At 37.5% G+C, this 14,004-nt stretch overlaps 1 protein-coding gene across 1 annotated transcript in view; it reads right to left on the bottom strand.

The window, feature by feature from the left end:
• Positions 1-14,004, bottom strand: part of ADARB2 (adenosine deaminase RNA specific B2 (inactive)) — a 300,863-nt gene that overhangs the window by 223,609 nt on the left and 63,250 nt on the right. The gene's annotated exons all lie outside the window — the stretch shown is intronic.

Below are 14,004 nucleotides of genomic sequence, written 5' to 3' on the forward strand. Positions count from 1 at the left end.
TTTTGTCCAAACTATTTTGCATAACCATGGTATCCACGAAACATGAAAATTAATTAATAACTTTCTCTGTCCACTTGGTTCATTTTCACATGTTTCATTAATGAAATATCTTTAGACTTCCTATCCAGAGTAGGCATCAGGAGATAAATGAATGTACTAAAATGAAGGAACAAGGGCTTGTTCAAAAGTGTTCATTCTTGTTAAAATCTAACCGATCAGGAAAGCAAAGAGAATAAATGGAACAAAGGCCTGATAGAAAGCGAATCACACTTCATCTGTTCTTGCACCTTACAAACTGGTGCTGGGATTCCAATCACAAGGAAAAAATTATTTACATTAGTCCTCTAGAGAGATTCCATCACACCTTGTGGTGGGAAACACAGAAGAGAAATGTAAAGCAAAATAGGAATGAATAGTAGAGATACTTCAGTGGTTTTTAGTCCCACTCTGCTATGGGGAAAATAATTTTGGAGACAGCAACCTCAGAGCCCCAGCTATACTACTATTTTAGGAGTTGCCAAGTTCACCCAAAGCTATGCTATGCTTTCCCCGGCTCGTGGCTGCCAGCTGCAGCAGCATCTCTGAGACAGGTCTTCCCAGGTGTGTTTTTTACCAGCCATTCTATGTTGCAGCTCAAATGGAGCCTGAGTAATTTACTGTCACTCATACATATGCTTTACCATTTGTGCTTTGTGCATTCCTCTGGTACAGCGATACATATTTGTGAGCTGGGTATCTCACCTTTCAGACTCTGCTGTCTGGCACTCACAGCGGCTATTAAAAGGTAGGCTGAAGTCAGAGTGAACCCATTATGCCAGAATAATTTTCAGGAATAAGGACAACATTCAGTGCTCTAGTGATCACTCCAATTAATCCTGGCTGCAACAGAAAACCTACTCATCAGATTAAATCAATACTATTGTAAGACCCTTTTGGTCCTTAAACGCAGCTGGCATTACATAATATGTCCCTGTATAGACACAGTTCTAGTCAGGAAAAATACAACCTCTCTTTGCTTTAAATCAAAATAATCACGCAATCACTTTGCCAAAGCTCAGTCTTATTAGGCAGGAGCAATGTAAGAGTTACAGCTACTATATTTTCTGTGTCTGTCTATAACAGTTTCATGAAATTCATCTGTCTGAACAAGAAAATTTTGACATTGGGGTCTCAGAAATGTAAGTCATTACCAGATGCTACTGTCATTTTTCAGTGTCATTGCAATTTATTTAGGAATCTTTATATGACCATATTAGTACTTACAGTAGTCTGCAGACTGGTGGAACAATATTGCTTTTCTCAGCTTTTCATAGGTGCTTCTCTATGGTATAAGTCAGGAGCCAGTATATCCCTGAAAGATTTTGCCTAAAGGACAGCAGTTTGATGGAGCAGGGAGGCGCGACAAGACACTTTTTTTTTTCCAATTGTCTTCCTTCAGCTTCTAATTTGTTAAAGGAAAAATGCCAATATTCTTCAAAAGTTCCAAGATAATTTCTTCCTATTTTAAAACCAGCTATATGACACTTCAAAGGAGTTCTCTAAAGCTGATAACCTGCAGGAAATGACAGCAGAGGACTAATGAGCTGAGCTTTTTTTTTAAAAAGAGGTGGATTTCACCATTGTTTGTGGATTTATGCAACAGTTCAATCCCATTTCATCAGACCAACTAATGTGTTCTGCTCCCTCCCCATCAAAGCAGAACAAATGGTACCTTTTCTTAAGTGTGTCCTGAACTGCACAGGGAACAGCAGAACAGGGAAGAGAAAACGTATTTGGATCTAATGTACTCGACACTACTATAACAATGAGATTCTAATATGACAATAAATTATAAACACACATAACTTCAACCAATTTAAAATAGTAAGGCTAGGTTATATACAAAATCAGTAATTATTAAATATAAGGATGTGACCTTCAGGATGACCATGTGAACCTATGTACGATGTGTTTCTTCAAGAGCATTATGCTCTTAAAGCTCTGATGTATAAGCATGGGTGTCTTAGAGAATTCAGATATGAACCCAGAAAGACTTGTGCCTAAAAAATATCCATTTTTTGTGTTGCTGATATCTAACACATACTAATCTGCTCAACAGGTGTTGTGTAACCAGTGTAACAGTGAAGCTATGTTGGCAAACACAGACCACTTACGTTGGCAAAGAAGACAACACCACAGGAATAAGTGCTGGCCTGGGCATCTAGGAGGATTCACTTAATGTATTTTTGGGGTGAGCTACCAGAGCTACCATTTCTTAGCTATGTTGCAATGCCTAGGTCTAAATATCCATGTGATGTTCTATGGCAGGGTGATTTGTAGAGCTATAGAGAAAATGAAGAGATGCTACATATATGTACTAAAGGGATTTTTTTTAAATATGTATGTGGATAAAACCCTTATTTTTCTAAATTGCTTTAACCTCAATATTTTCCAAAAAATATTTCTTCACTGACCCAGGATAAAATTTTGGAATATTTTTTTAGTCCAAAAATAAAGACTGAAGTCTGTTTACCTTGCTTCTAAAAAGCTTTATTTACAACCAGTGTAATATGTAGATTTTCTTACAACGAGAACTCACGTGAGTTTGCAATTCTCCTTTTCATAAAAATCCCAAACATACATCTTGAGATTTGTTTGGGTTTTTTTATGTACGTTTGTAATTTCAAAATTGACTATGGCTCTTATTTTTCCCTGGAATACATTTTCAGAACAAAAGTCAAAATATTTTCCAGAGAATTATAGAATCATTAAAGTTGGAAAAGATCTTTAACATCATTAAGTCCATGAATACAAACTACAGAAATCATCTCTTAAAAACTCTTTGTGCTTTTAAAAATTATCCTGCTTTAGCAGAAGAGGCCTCCTCCTGTAGCAGGGAGCTTGGAACTACGTGATCCTTAAAGTCCCTTCCAATCCAAACCGTTTTATGATTCCATGATAAAAACATTCTACAAATAGTGATGTTGCTGTTATACAACGTCATTAAATACCACATAAATACAATATGATCATTAGAAAGACAGTTCTAATATCCTTGAAAGTACTCAGCCACATAAAGAATGGTCAATACTTCGATGCATTAGCCACTAATTAATCTCAACTGTTATTTTGAGGAACAGAACACTGACATTGCCACCACACTGAAGAGAGCAGTATATATCAGAAGAACATGTTGGTACTGTGTTTCTGTCCCCTCCAAAAAAAAGAGTTTAATAAATAATGTGCTAATTTCTACAATGTACTTCCACTAGTGTCCCTAGAAAAATCACTGCTTTAAGTCCCTATTCACAGCGCATCAAAGTCAAAATCTTTCAACACGAAGAGCCACAATGGGGCTCCCTGAGATGTCAGAAGAAAAGCAGGTAGGACTGAGAAGTTCTCAGTGGAGTCAGTTTGGGAAGCTCACTCCTGAGAAATTTGGTCTCTCAGCAGTGGTCACCCTGCCAAACTGGTCCTCCCTTTTGGGCACAGAGGACTTACTCCTTCATTTCTCCTAATTTGTTTACTGGGAGATATCCAAAGCTGGCACCACTGCCCTGCCACTGCTGGGATTGGATGGCTCAGGTCTCCCTCCTGTCGGTGGGCAAGGACATCACCTTTCACCTTGCACAACACTAGCCAGTCCAGATCCAAACCCAAGGTGAGCAAGGACAGGAACATCCAACCCATCACTTGGATGGTGCTCAGTGCTGCCTGTGCAGCACCTCACCCTGGGCTGGTGAAAGTATGGTAAAAGATTTTGTTAAGAGTCCTACACAAAGAAGTACAAGGTCTTTCTTTAACAAATATGTTACACTTTCAGAAAAAAATACTAGTTTTCTCCAGTCAAACCAGATTAATTTTTCTTTAAAGCTATTTCAGTTTGCTCAAGGCATCTTAAGTACCGTGTGTAAATGAATTAGGAATGACAGTTTCTCCAGTAAGGGAATAGGTGACCATGTTCTTTTCTTGTACAGTACATACTTTGTGAGAACAAAGAATAAAAGCCAGCATGTTATCAGTATGCATGTTATTTAAATGGTTCTCTTCCCTTGCTTTGTGAGAGTTTAACATTCCCAATGATGTGTGGAGAAAGACTTCGAAACATAAAAATGGGACTACAGATAACATAAAATTACTTCTCAGCAACAAATGCACATCTGCCATTCTATAGCTGTGCTAAGTAAAGCACAGTGGAATTTTACAAACAAATTTACAGTGTGTCAAAAGCTTCAGTGAGAAAGCAGATATTGAGTAATGCTCTGTAATAACAGTACATGTCTAAGGGTGCTCTACCTGTATTGCAGGACAACTACTGCTGCACAGGGGTGCAAATCTTAATACCTTAAATCAGACATACACTTATTTGTTCAACAAAATTTCCTGCCATCTTCTTGTAATTCTATGACCTTTTTTATGCCTTTGAGAGAGATTCAGCAATTAAACAAGACTTAAGAAGTCCTAACAGAGTGGAATGTTTTTTTCTAGGTAAAGGAGATTTCTACTTACCTTAAAATATTAAATAAATACTTAGTCTTAATTCCAAATTTATTTAAGTTTGGACTGCATGAGATAAAGTGTCCCCTATGTCTTGTCTTCTGATTCACAATAAAGTGCATCGATAGGCTCTCTCTCAGCATCTACAAGACAAGCCAATAACATGGCCAGATATCCTGGGCTGATGGGCATCCCCCAGGACAGGGACATGCAAGAAGGAGCACACAAGGTAATGACAGCAGAATCGTTCCAGTGTGCTGTGAGGCTGAGACCATATGAATCAAGTTATCAGGCAGGCTTGGGGCTCACAAGGAGGGCTGGGGAACAATTTTCAATTTTCCTCCTTTCAAAGCAAGTGAAGGAGAACAGCTTCTGCTAAGAGCTAAACAAACTTCTGGGAAGTATTTATGTACCCAGTCTGAGGTTTACCAGCCCCTGTTCTAATCAAGGGATTTGAGTTTCACGTGGCTGATGCTTTAGTTATGGAGTTACTCATTGCAGAAAGCCGTTACCTTGGTAGCTGGGTGACCCAGGGGGTTAATAAAGTGAATTTCCACCCCAGAGATCTGTGATTCATGCTTGGTTTAACAGACAGCAGTAAATGAGTTTGGTGGTCTAAAACTAGCCCACAGACTCACTGTAAAATCCCAGCATCATTTTAAAGGAATTTATCATAGCTGGGATTTTCTTTTCATAAGAGAGCTAAGACTGGAATAATAGGGTTATGTTTCAGGGCAGAATGAGAGGCCATTAAGTAATCCTAGTATATTATTAAGTAATGTAAGTTTAAATACATGTGCATAAAATGTCTGAAATTAAATAAAAAAAATAATTTAATTCCATTATGAGTTTAACTTTTGACCAAATAGTTGCAAGGAAAAAATGAAACAGCCTTTCCCACAGAGTGTTGAAAACCACTGGAATAACCATTATCCATGAAGTGACAGCGTACAGCTCTCTAGGAACAATAGTATCACTCCTTGTAGAAATGCAGTGCTTCAGAAGTGTCTGAAGCAGTTGTTTTCAGATTTAGTCCTATGAAGATAATTGACTTGTTCATGCCAAGGCCTGAGATGGTTTTTGAATATTTCTGTCAATGACAGTCCTTAAAGGCTTGTCTCCTCCAGAAGCTAAAGATTTAAACGTCATTATGGACTGTTATCATTATCCCACAGATATACCACCTTCTGAGGGCAATGTGTACTTTAGTCTCAGGTTCGTTAGCTCATCTAACATTGTGCATCATGCCAGAAGGAAAAACTGTAGAAAAGCTATTTATAGGTAATTTTGAGAAAATCCCAGAGCAATGTCAATATCCTGACAGAAAAAATGCTTTTGCCTCTTTTGGGGAAAGTACATGTCAAACACTTCACATTTGGTTTTCTGTTCTCCAAAGGGGTAAAAAGAAGGTTGGACTATGTTTTATCTCTGCCCATAGCTCTGACTAGATCACAAGCTCATGTAAATCAGTATCATTCTGCTGCGGTCCTTAGTTTCCAGATGCGGATCTGAATCTTTACTTACTGTCTCAGCCAGTGAGAAGTGGAGTCCAGAGCTGTCAGAGGGCCATCACTGGGCAGGTTTATCGAAAAATCCAGCAGACTGTAGTACGTTTTCTCTTTATAAAGTATAAACAGCCTGCATGTTTATGGATGACAGTGGTACCGGGAAGGAGGTGAGAGGGAGAGATGTGGGGAGTGACTGTAAATTAAAATTAACTGCATCAGAAACTTGAAGGAAAGATACAAGTTGGGTGCTGTGCGTAGAAAATATCTTATTGCAGTCAAGCCTGACCCTGTTCCTTGAAAAGCATTTCTCTGATTTGTTCAGGTCACAAGTGGGATGGAAATGAGCCTCCGTACTGCTTCTTCACACATCCGGATTTAATAGACTTTTTTCCACTGATAAAAGACCACTAATGAGTTCATTTTCAAGCTATTAAATTGGCTAGAATAGCTAGTTCTGCTGATGATTGCACAGAGACCTGACGGTCACAGTGGGTTTTGTCTTTGGCTGTTAACCATTTGCTGTCTCAATGTTGCAATACAAAATTTAAATAGAAAAGGAAGGGAAATGAAGCAAAACAAACCTTGCCCTGTCCCTCACCCCCCACCCATCTCTTTGTTCTACCCTTTCCATTTTGTGACTCTGTGCTTCTCAGATGCCTGTAAACACAAATATCTCCTTCCCAGGTAGCTGTTGTATCAGAAACACCTTGCGTGATCCAAGCAATTAGAAACACATTTACAATAACATTCGACTTTGCTTTTGGATGAAAGCACAATTAATATTTTCTTTTGTTCACTAAAATGTTTTACTTCAGAGTATGACAGTTCCTTCAAGGATCTCACACTCAATTTTTGACTGGGCTGGAGGCTGTGTCCTTACAAAATACATGGGATGTCGAAAGTTACACACTGCTGCTTGAAGTCTTAGGGGAACAACTTATTTCTTTAGCCATACAAATGATTGCAATTAAGGTATCACTAAGTGATTTTTCTTTTGGTTTAGATACATATCACTTGCACTACCATGCAGCCTATCAGACTTTTCCAGGCAAACAATTAGCTGCACTGCTGCTTGATTCTCCACCCCCAGTGCTTGGGGAGACAGGGACAGGTTTTCCTGACACTTGACAGCACCATCATTTTCTGTTCAGAGAAACTATCAATGGAATTGTGTAAAATATGTTAGAAATGGGTTTGACCTCAATGTTTAATATATACATATATATATCCAGTCCAAGGAAAAGAGAAATAGCAGCCATGAAGCAAGTGCTTCATGAAGCAGCCATGAAGCAGTAACATGGGCTGGTAAGGAACAGATTCACCAACATCTTTAGAGAGAAACAGCAAAACATATGAAAATGTAAAAATAATAAAATGAAAATTGTCTTCACAAAATTTACTCCCAAAAATGGGTGTATCAAATGTTGATCATACTGTCAGAGCCTAACCAGTAAGTCACAGCCTACACTTTTTAAAAGAGGAAATTTTTCAAGCTACTTTTCCCCCCCCCACACCTCTCCCCCAGCTGCAGTCATACTGAATCTATCCACAGAATCTCTTGCAAGGGGACTGCAATCAATCACCTCATCCAGAATGGAGTTGCCACACGAGTGATGTATCAGTGTCACAGGCTGTTTGTTTGACTGCACACAACCAGGCTGCCTGCAGAGCAGTCACAGCCTGGAGCCCTGCCCACAAAACAGAGGAAGTATTTAAAATCAGTCTTTTGTCAATTAAAATCTTCACTTAGAGATTTAATTCATTCTGTTAAAAGCATCAGAAGGCAGCTTTCCCCTTCTTAATAGAAAAATTACTTACCTCTTCAAAGATTTTAATCCAGTATCTCTTGTTGGAACAAAGTTGTGTAAGTTTAAACTTATCTACAAGCAAAAAAAATCTTGTTTTGTAATGGTTTGTAACTGCATCTCATGAGAACGATTTTTGAAGCTCAGTACCTAGTCATCACCAAAGTGATGGTGACCTTATTATGAATACAGCAACAAGAAGTCACAGAAATTTAAATGTAATTATGCTTATGACGCCTTTTCATATGTGTTAAATTTTTGTGATGCCTGATTTCAAATATCAAGAATCTGATGACATTTCTGTTCAATTAAATCCTATTTTCTGTGTTATGATGCAAATTACTTGTGGATAATTAGTCGAAACTAAAATTTAGCTTAGAATAAGTTGACGCCAGAAGAATTTATTTCTTTTCAAAGAAAGGGGAAAAAAACACCTCTAAACCAAAAGCATTGCATTTAAGAAGCTTCAATGGGCAAGCAAAAAAAGGTGATTGGAAGAAAAGATGGCTACAAACAGGATAGCTAAGAAAAAACTGAGTAAAAATCAAAATGCACTACTTTTCCTTATTTCTCAATGCATGCCCAAAGACTCTACTTCTGAAGAACCTTCGTCAAACATTGGAGAATCCATTTAATTCTCCACAAATGATAATTTTCTAGGTTATGCAGACTCACCTTACAAAAGCCACTGCTTTTGTGACCTACTTACTCAAAATGCAAAGCAGGGCCCCCAGCCCACTGCTCTTCAGAGCTGACAGACTTGTGCTCAGAGGGAGCAGCATGCTTGGCTAGGTTGGTGTTTCCTGCCATATGAAAGCAGTTGCAGGAGAGGGTCTGGATCATTCTGGAGCAGACAGCAATGTCTGTCTTTTAGAGGTAAGCCCTGAGTACTACAATATGTTATGATGAAACACAGTCATGATGCAAACACTATTCAACAGAGGTAAAACATGTAGCTACTTCTCTAATGTTTATGAAAAGCACTGGTTTGACAAAGCAAGTCTTTCTATCAGAGAACCTGTTAGAGAACTGAATGAGTAATACTCCGGTAAGTTACACTGAAGGAGCTTTTAAAGTTGACTAATTAAATACAGACATTTCCAAAGTGAATTAAACTAAATCCAGTGAAGACCACTTTAATTTTGAACAAGGGATTTACATCATATGGTTTAACAATGCACTTTAAATTAACATTTTCAGGTAATTTGGATTCAAATTTTATAGCGTATGCTGTGCAGGCAAAACACAAAGTCCAGTGCTAGCAGTGCACTGTAGCAATGAAATCTGTAACAGGTGAGAAAGATTTCTGTCTCCATGACAATATTGCTTAGGTTTTCTGACTAAATCATAAATGGTATATAGCACTATTTTTAGCAATTAAATGTAAGAGATACTATTTAAAATAATGATTAGGATTGGAGTCTTGCCTTACTGTAGAGGTCAAGAAGTGTAGCCAAAGGTTGCTGACTTCAAATTCTGACCACCAAAATGAAGGCAAGATAAAATCCAAGAAAGAAAATGGAAGAGGTCAATGAAAGCAATGACCAAGAAAGGTATCATTACCAAAGCAGTGTGGGTATTGCAACTAGCCTCAGTTATTCTGAGACAGACAAAATGCTCATCATCAAGAAGCCATCAATACACATCGCACTAACAGTCCTGTCTGGCAGCCTCAATTCCCAGCCGTTGTGTTACAGGTTAATAATTCATCTCCTCTCACCAGTCAGACTGTACCTTGACTCTAAGCCAATTCATAACAACTGCTATTATAAAATCACAAAAAACTCAGGTTAATCTAATGTTTAAGAAGACAGATAACTGAGTGCTGATGCAAAATTTTCTCCTTTCCTCTGGACTTTTCAAGGATTCACAGCTCTTTTTTTGACATACAGGTGCTGCTGAAAAATAACTGAGCTGGATTGTTCCTGATACACAAAAGGCCATGATTATTTTTAAAAATGAAATACAAGGAAACCTTAGAAATTTCATTTGCACATTATCAGCATCCATTTCTCACAAATGCAATGCCCAGTCAACCGGAAGAAAAGTGACTTTTAAAAGCAGGTGTTCTTTCTAATTATTGTTGATTCGAGCAAGTTATTAACACTTACGTGCACCCACGTTTACACTAACGTGACCTTGTTTGCCTGTCAGCAGATACCTGATAGAAAAGAATAACTTTTCATTTAGTCCTCAAGACTGGAGTTTAGCAACAAATAGTTCAAATTAGCTAGTCCTGCTCTTACATGAATAACACATTAGACCTTAACATACAAAGCTAATAACCAAGATAAGAGTATATAACCAAGACAACCGTGCTGTTAACAGCCCAGCATGCCCTGCTGTTGCAGCTTGGAGGGAGGGTACCAGATGAACAGAACAGCAATGGTTAAATGTGCACAGAGAACTCTGATATATTCAAGTTGTTTATTTCTCCAGGCTTACAAATTTGATTACCATGGAGTGCAAAGCTATTAAAAATATGACCTTTTATACTGTACAACTTGGCAAAGAGCCGAATAATAACTTTGCTTGACTTGGGTAGTATGATAGAGTGCCTATTCAGCTGGAAATAAAATTACTTTTCTTTACAGAAAATTATACCTGGAAGACTAAATGTTCATCATGAACATAACACACATATGGAGTCATTAATTCAGACTCATGACAACCACTCTCATAGAAGTAAAGGGAGAATATTTCTAGGTGTAGCAGAAAATGATGTAAAAGTCTGCTACTTGCCTGGCATTTGCTCTGTGATGGGGAGAAGTGAAATAAGTACTGATAATAAGTGAAAAAACCCCACACTCTACAACTAGTATGGCACTGATACTTTATAACTCCTTGTCTTGAGCAAGCAGTTCTATTTTCATCCTTTTTGATATGCAAACAAGGGAAAAATATGAATCCTGTGCTGATGTTAGGTAGATAGACATTTGATTGAATAAAACCTCTTATTAGAGCTTCCACTAATAACACAGACAAAACTAACAGATTTCAGGCCAGTAAGGAGTAAAATCAAGAAGATACACATAGAAGAAAAAATGCCTGAATAGTCCTCCTGTTTTCAGCACTGCTTCACCGAATTCTAGCTTCAGAAAAAAAGTCAAGAAGACAGAAAACAATAGGTGATAGGAAAGAAAATGATAATTTCATCTTTGGCATTAAAGATGTCTTCTACTTTAATTAGGCTAGAGTGACATTTGACAAATACCATCCTTGGAAAAAAAAAATAAAAATCCTGCATATTTAAGATTGTCCCCATACTCAAAACACTGTGATTAATTGTTTTGCTGACTTCTATTGGTTTTCCTTATTATTTATTTATTTATTTATTTATTGGAATACAGAGAACTTTTCAAAATATTATTTTTCTGTGAAGACAATATTTCAGTAGACTGAAATTTTGATCTTCTCAGCTGCTTGGTTTTTAAATTCTGCTTCTTTTTTTATTGCTGTGTAGTACTTTCCCCACAGATTATTTCCATTCTTTCATATTTTCTGAAAAAGAGCGTGCTAACCAGAAAGGTGTTATTAAAAGACCCTCACTGGAATACGCAGAACCACTGAAAAATCATGAATACAAGATGATTAAGATATTGGAATAAGGACTTTCTAATCCTTTGTAAAGTTATGTATACTCTGTAATTACCACCCATGCTCTGAAGTTTTATGTCTTGTCTGAAAATTGAATTTCCAGTGGGTTGCATTTTTCTATTTAGCTGTGAAAATCAGGCACAAGAGAATCACACTTCACTTAAAGCAACGTATTAGGAAAGCAGTGACTATCTATCACTCTCCAAAGCACTATGGAGGAATAGCTTAAGAGAGATGACAATGAAAAAAACCAACCTAGTATTCTTTACAGAGAAATATTGTCAGTCATATTTCTTGCTTTGTTTTCTTGACTTTTCTTATGAAATTGCTTCAGGATGTAGGAGTTTCCCCAGAAAGCTAAACAGAAGTTGCATATCATATAATATCCTACTGAAAACAACTGTTCATATTATATGCTCCAGTTTTGAGGAAATTCAGGTGAGGAACAGTCTGGCCACATGGGAGTTTTCCATTCCCTCAGTTTAATACTGTTTTTTGCCTAAACCCCAGAAATTTACATCCTTTCCAGTTTAAGAACACTCATTTCATGTGCTCCAAAATTAATAAATTAATAAATAAACCCCAGAACACTTCAGTGGAGGTTTTCACTTTTTGTGAAATGGTATGGAATCCAATTAAGCTTTCACCTTAGGCAACTTTTCATGCCCACATGCTCCCCAGGCTTACTATGAACTCTAAAAAAGCAATAGAGGCAGCAACAACAACTCTACAGCTGTGTTTTCATTACCAAAGGAGTTTTGATAGTCCAGTTTCAGTCAGTCTTGAAGAACCCTTCCACCCATGTCAACAGTCATTATTCATTCTTTCGGCCCTATTGTCTTCTAAGTGTTTTGTTGCTGTGTTTGGTCTTGCATGTCCTTGAAGATGATTTGCTTTCATCAGCAGACCTTCACACCTGAGTTGGTTGGTGACCAACAAGGACAATTAAGGGTCCAGCAGTGTATTTCACTTTCTATATTCAGAGAAACAATTAAGAGTGTATTTCTTTTGATCAGCCTGCCAATGACCATACCTTTCATCTACCAGATACCTCGATTACCAGTGGAGTTATTCCTTCACATTTAATTTTGAAGTTAAAGCAAACTTGCGTACACAGAAGAGGAGATACAGCTGGTCTAGGAATGGGTACCTTGCATCCTTCACTTTAAAAGTCACTATTTCCTCCTGTCACCTTTCTTGGGAATAAAGTTGGACTGTGACTTGTGTTTGAATTGAGTTTTCTATTACTTCAAAGCTAACATTAACTTCAGAGTTCTAGATATTGAGATCCTTTTTGCTCATCCATGAAGAGTTTCAGGTCGGACTGAAAGTGTGCTGCAACGTGACAAACTCCTGTGTCCTTTCACTTCAGGGTTAAGAGAGTAGTCACTTGTCAAGTGCCAAACAGTTATTAGTGTGGATTGATCAAGTGGAACATGATGGCAGGAACAACAGAGAAGGGAAAGAATGAATTTTGTATGAAACTGCTATGCACACAGCACTGATCGTTGCTTACCCTAAGCAAAGCTGAGAAAGGACAGGTTGTTTTTAGGTTGTGTAAAGGTATCCTGTGTCAAAACACTGGCAGTTACTTGCCACTTTGGGACTGTATATATATTTCATATTGTCTTGTCTACTGGAAAGATTAGAGGGATGAACTGCTTCTGCTTCTCTATGATACTGCCTTCCTATGAGAATACCAGCCACTAGCTGCATAATGGAGTGATAGTAAACATATTAAGAAATACAAGTCTCAAAGCATTCCTTCTGCTTTCTTCTGCTCATGGTGAAGAGATACTCTTAATACATACAGTGTGAAAGATCAAGAGGGGACCTCATCAGTGCTTTATAATAACTGAGTATAAATCCAAAGCTCTATGGGTAGTATCCATGATTAATTGCATTCAGTTGACATTAGACTCTGTCATTATCAGCTACTTGCTGCTCAGTACTTGCTACACTGTTAATTATTGTCGTGTGGTTCTAAGGGATGTTTTCAAAACATTTCAAATTTTGCTACTGTAATAGCACAGGGTAGAAATCAATAAGTTGCCATTTAGCAGAGGAGAGACAAACAGATACTTTCATTAACGTTTTGAATAATTTTGCTTTGTCTGAGACTAGATAATCTATCTCTGATCATAAAGGTTCTTCGGAGACAGTACTGATATTTGGCATCCTATCTGGACTTCACTGAAACTCTTTGTTTTTCGTCCAATCACACATAGAGCAATACCTTCTGGCACATAAGGAAAGCGAGAAGAGTAAAAGGGTTACATTCAGATTCCAGTTACTTGAAATGGATATTTTAATCAAATTTTTGCTAGCATATCTCTCATGACTTTGAAAAAAAAAACCCTCAAATTATTTCTTTTTATTATTAAGGTGATGAACATATAACTAATGATCTTTTCATAGGAGAGAAAATACTATGTTACCAAACCAGAAAAAAGAGGTTGCCCACTGATATAAGGTGTGCCACTCACTCTATATTATGTTATTACTTCAAAACTAACATTAACTTCACCAAAACACACACAATATGTTCTTTTCAGTTGATGTTCTGTTTATAATGGTCATCTTAAAGGTTTTATCCATGGTACAGTCATGAGGAAAAC

Source organism: Pipra filicauda, unplaced genomic scaffold, assembly GCF_003945595.2.
Source record: "Pipra filicauda isolate LSUMZ 115617 unplaced genomic scaffold, ASM394559v2 scaffold94_size2452230_pilon, whole genome shotgun sequence".
Classification (NCBI taxonomy): Eukaryota; Metazoa; Chordata; class Aves; order Passeriformes; family Pipridae; genus Pipra; species Pipra filicauda.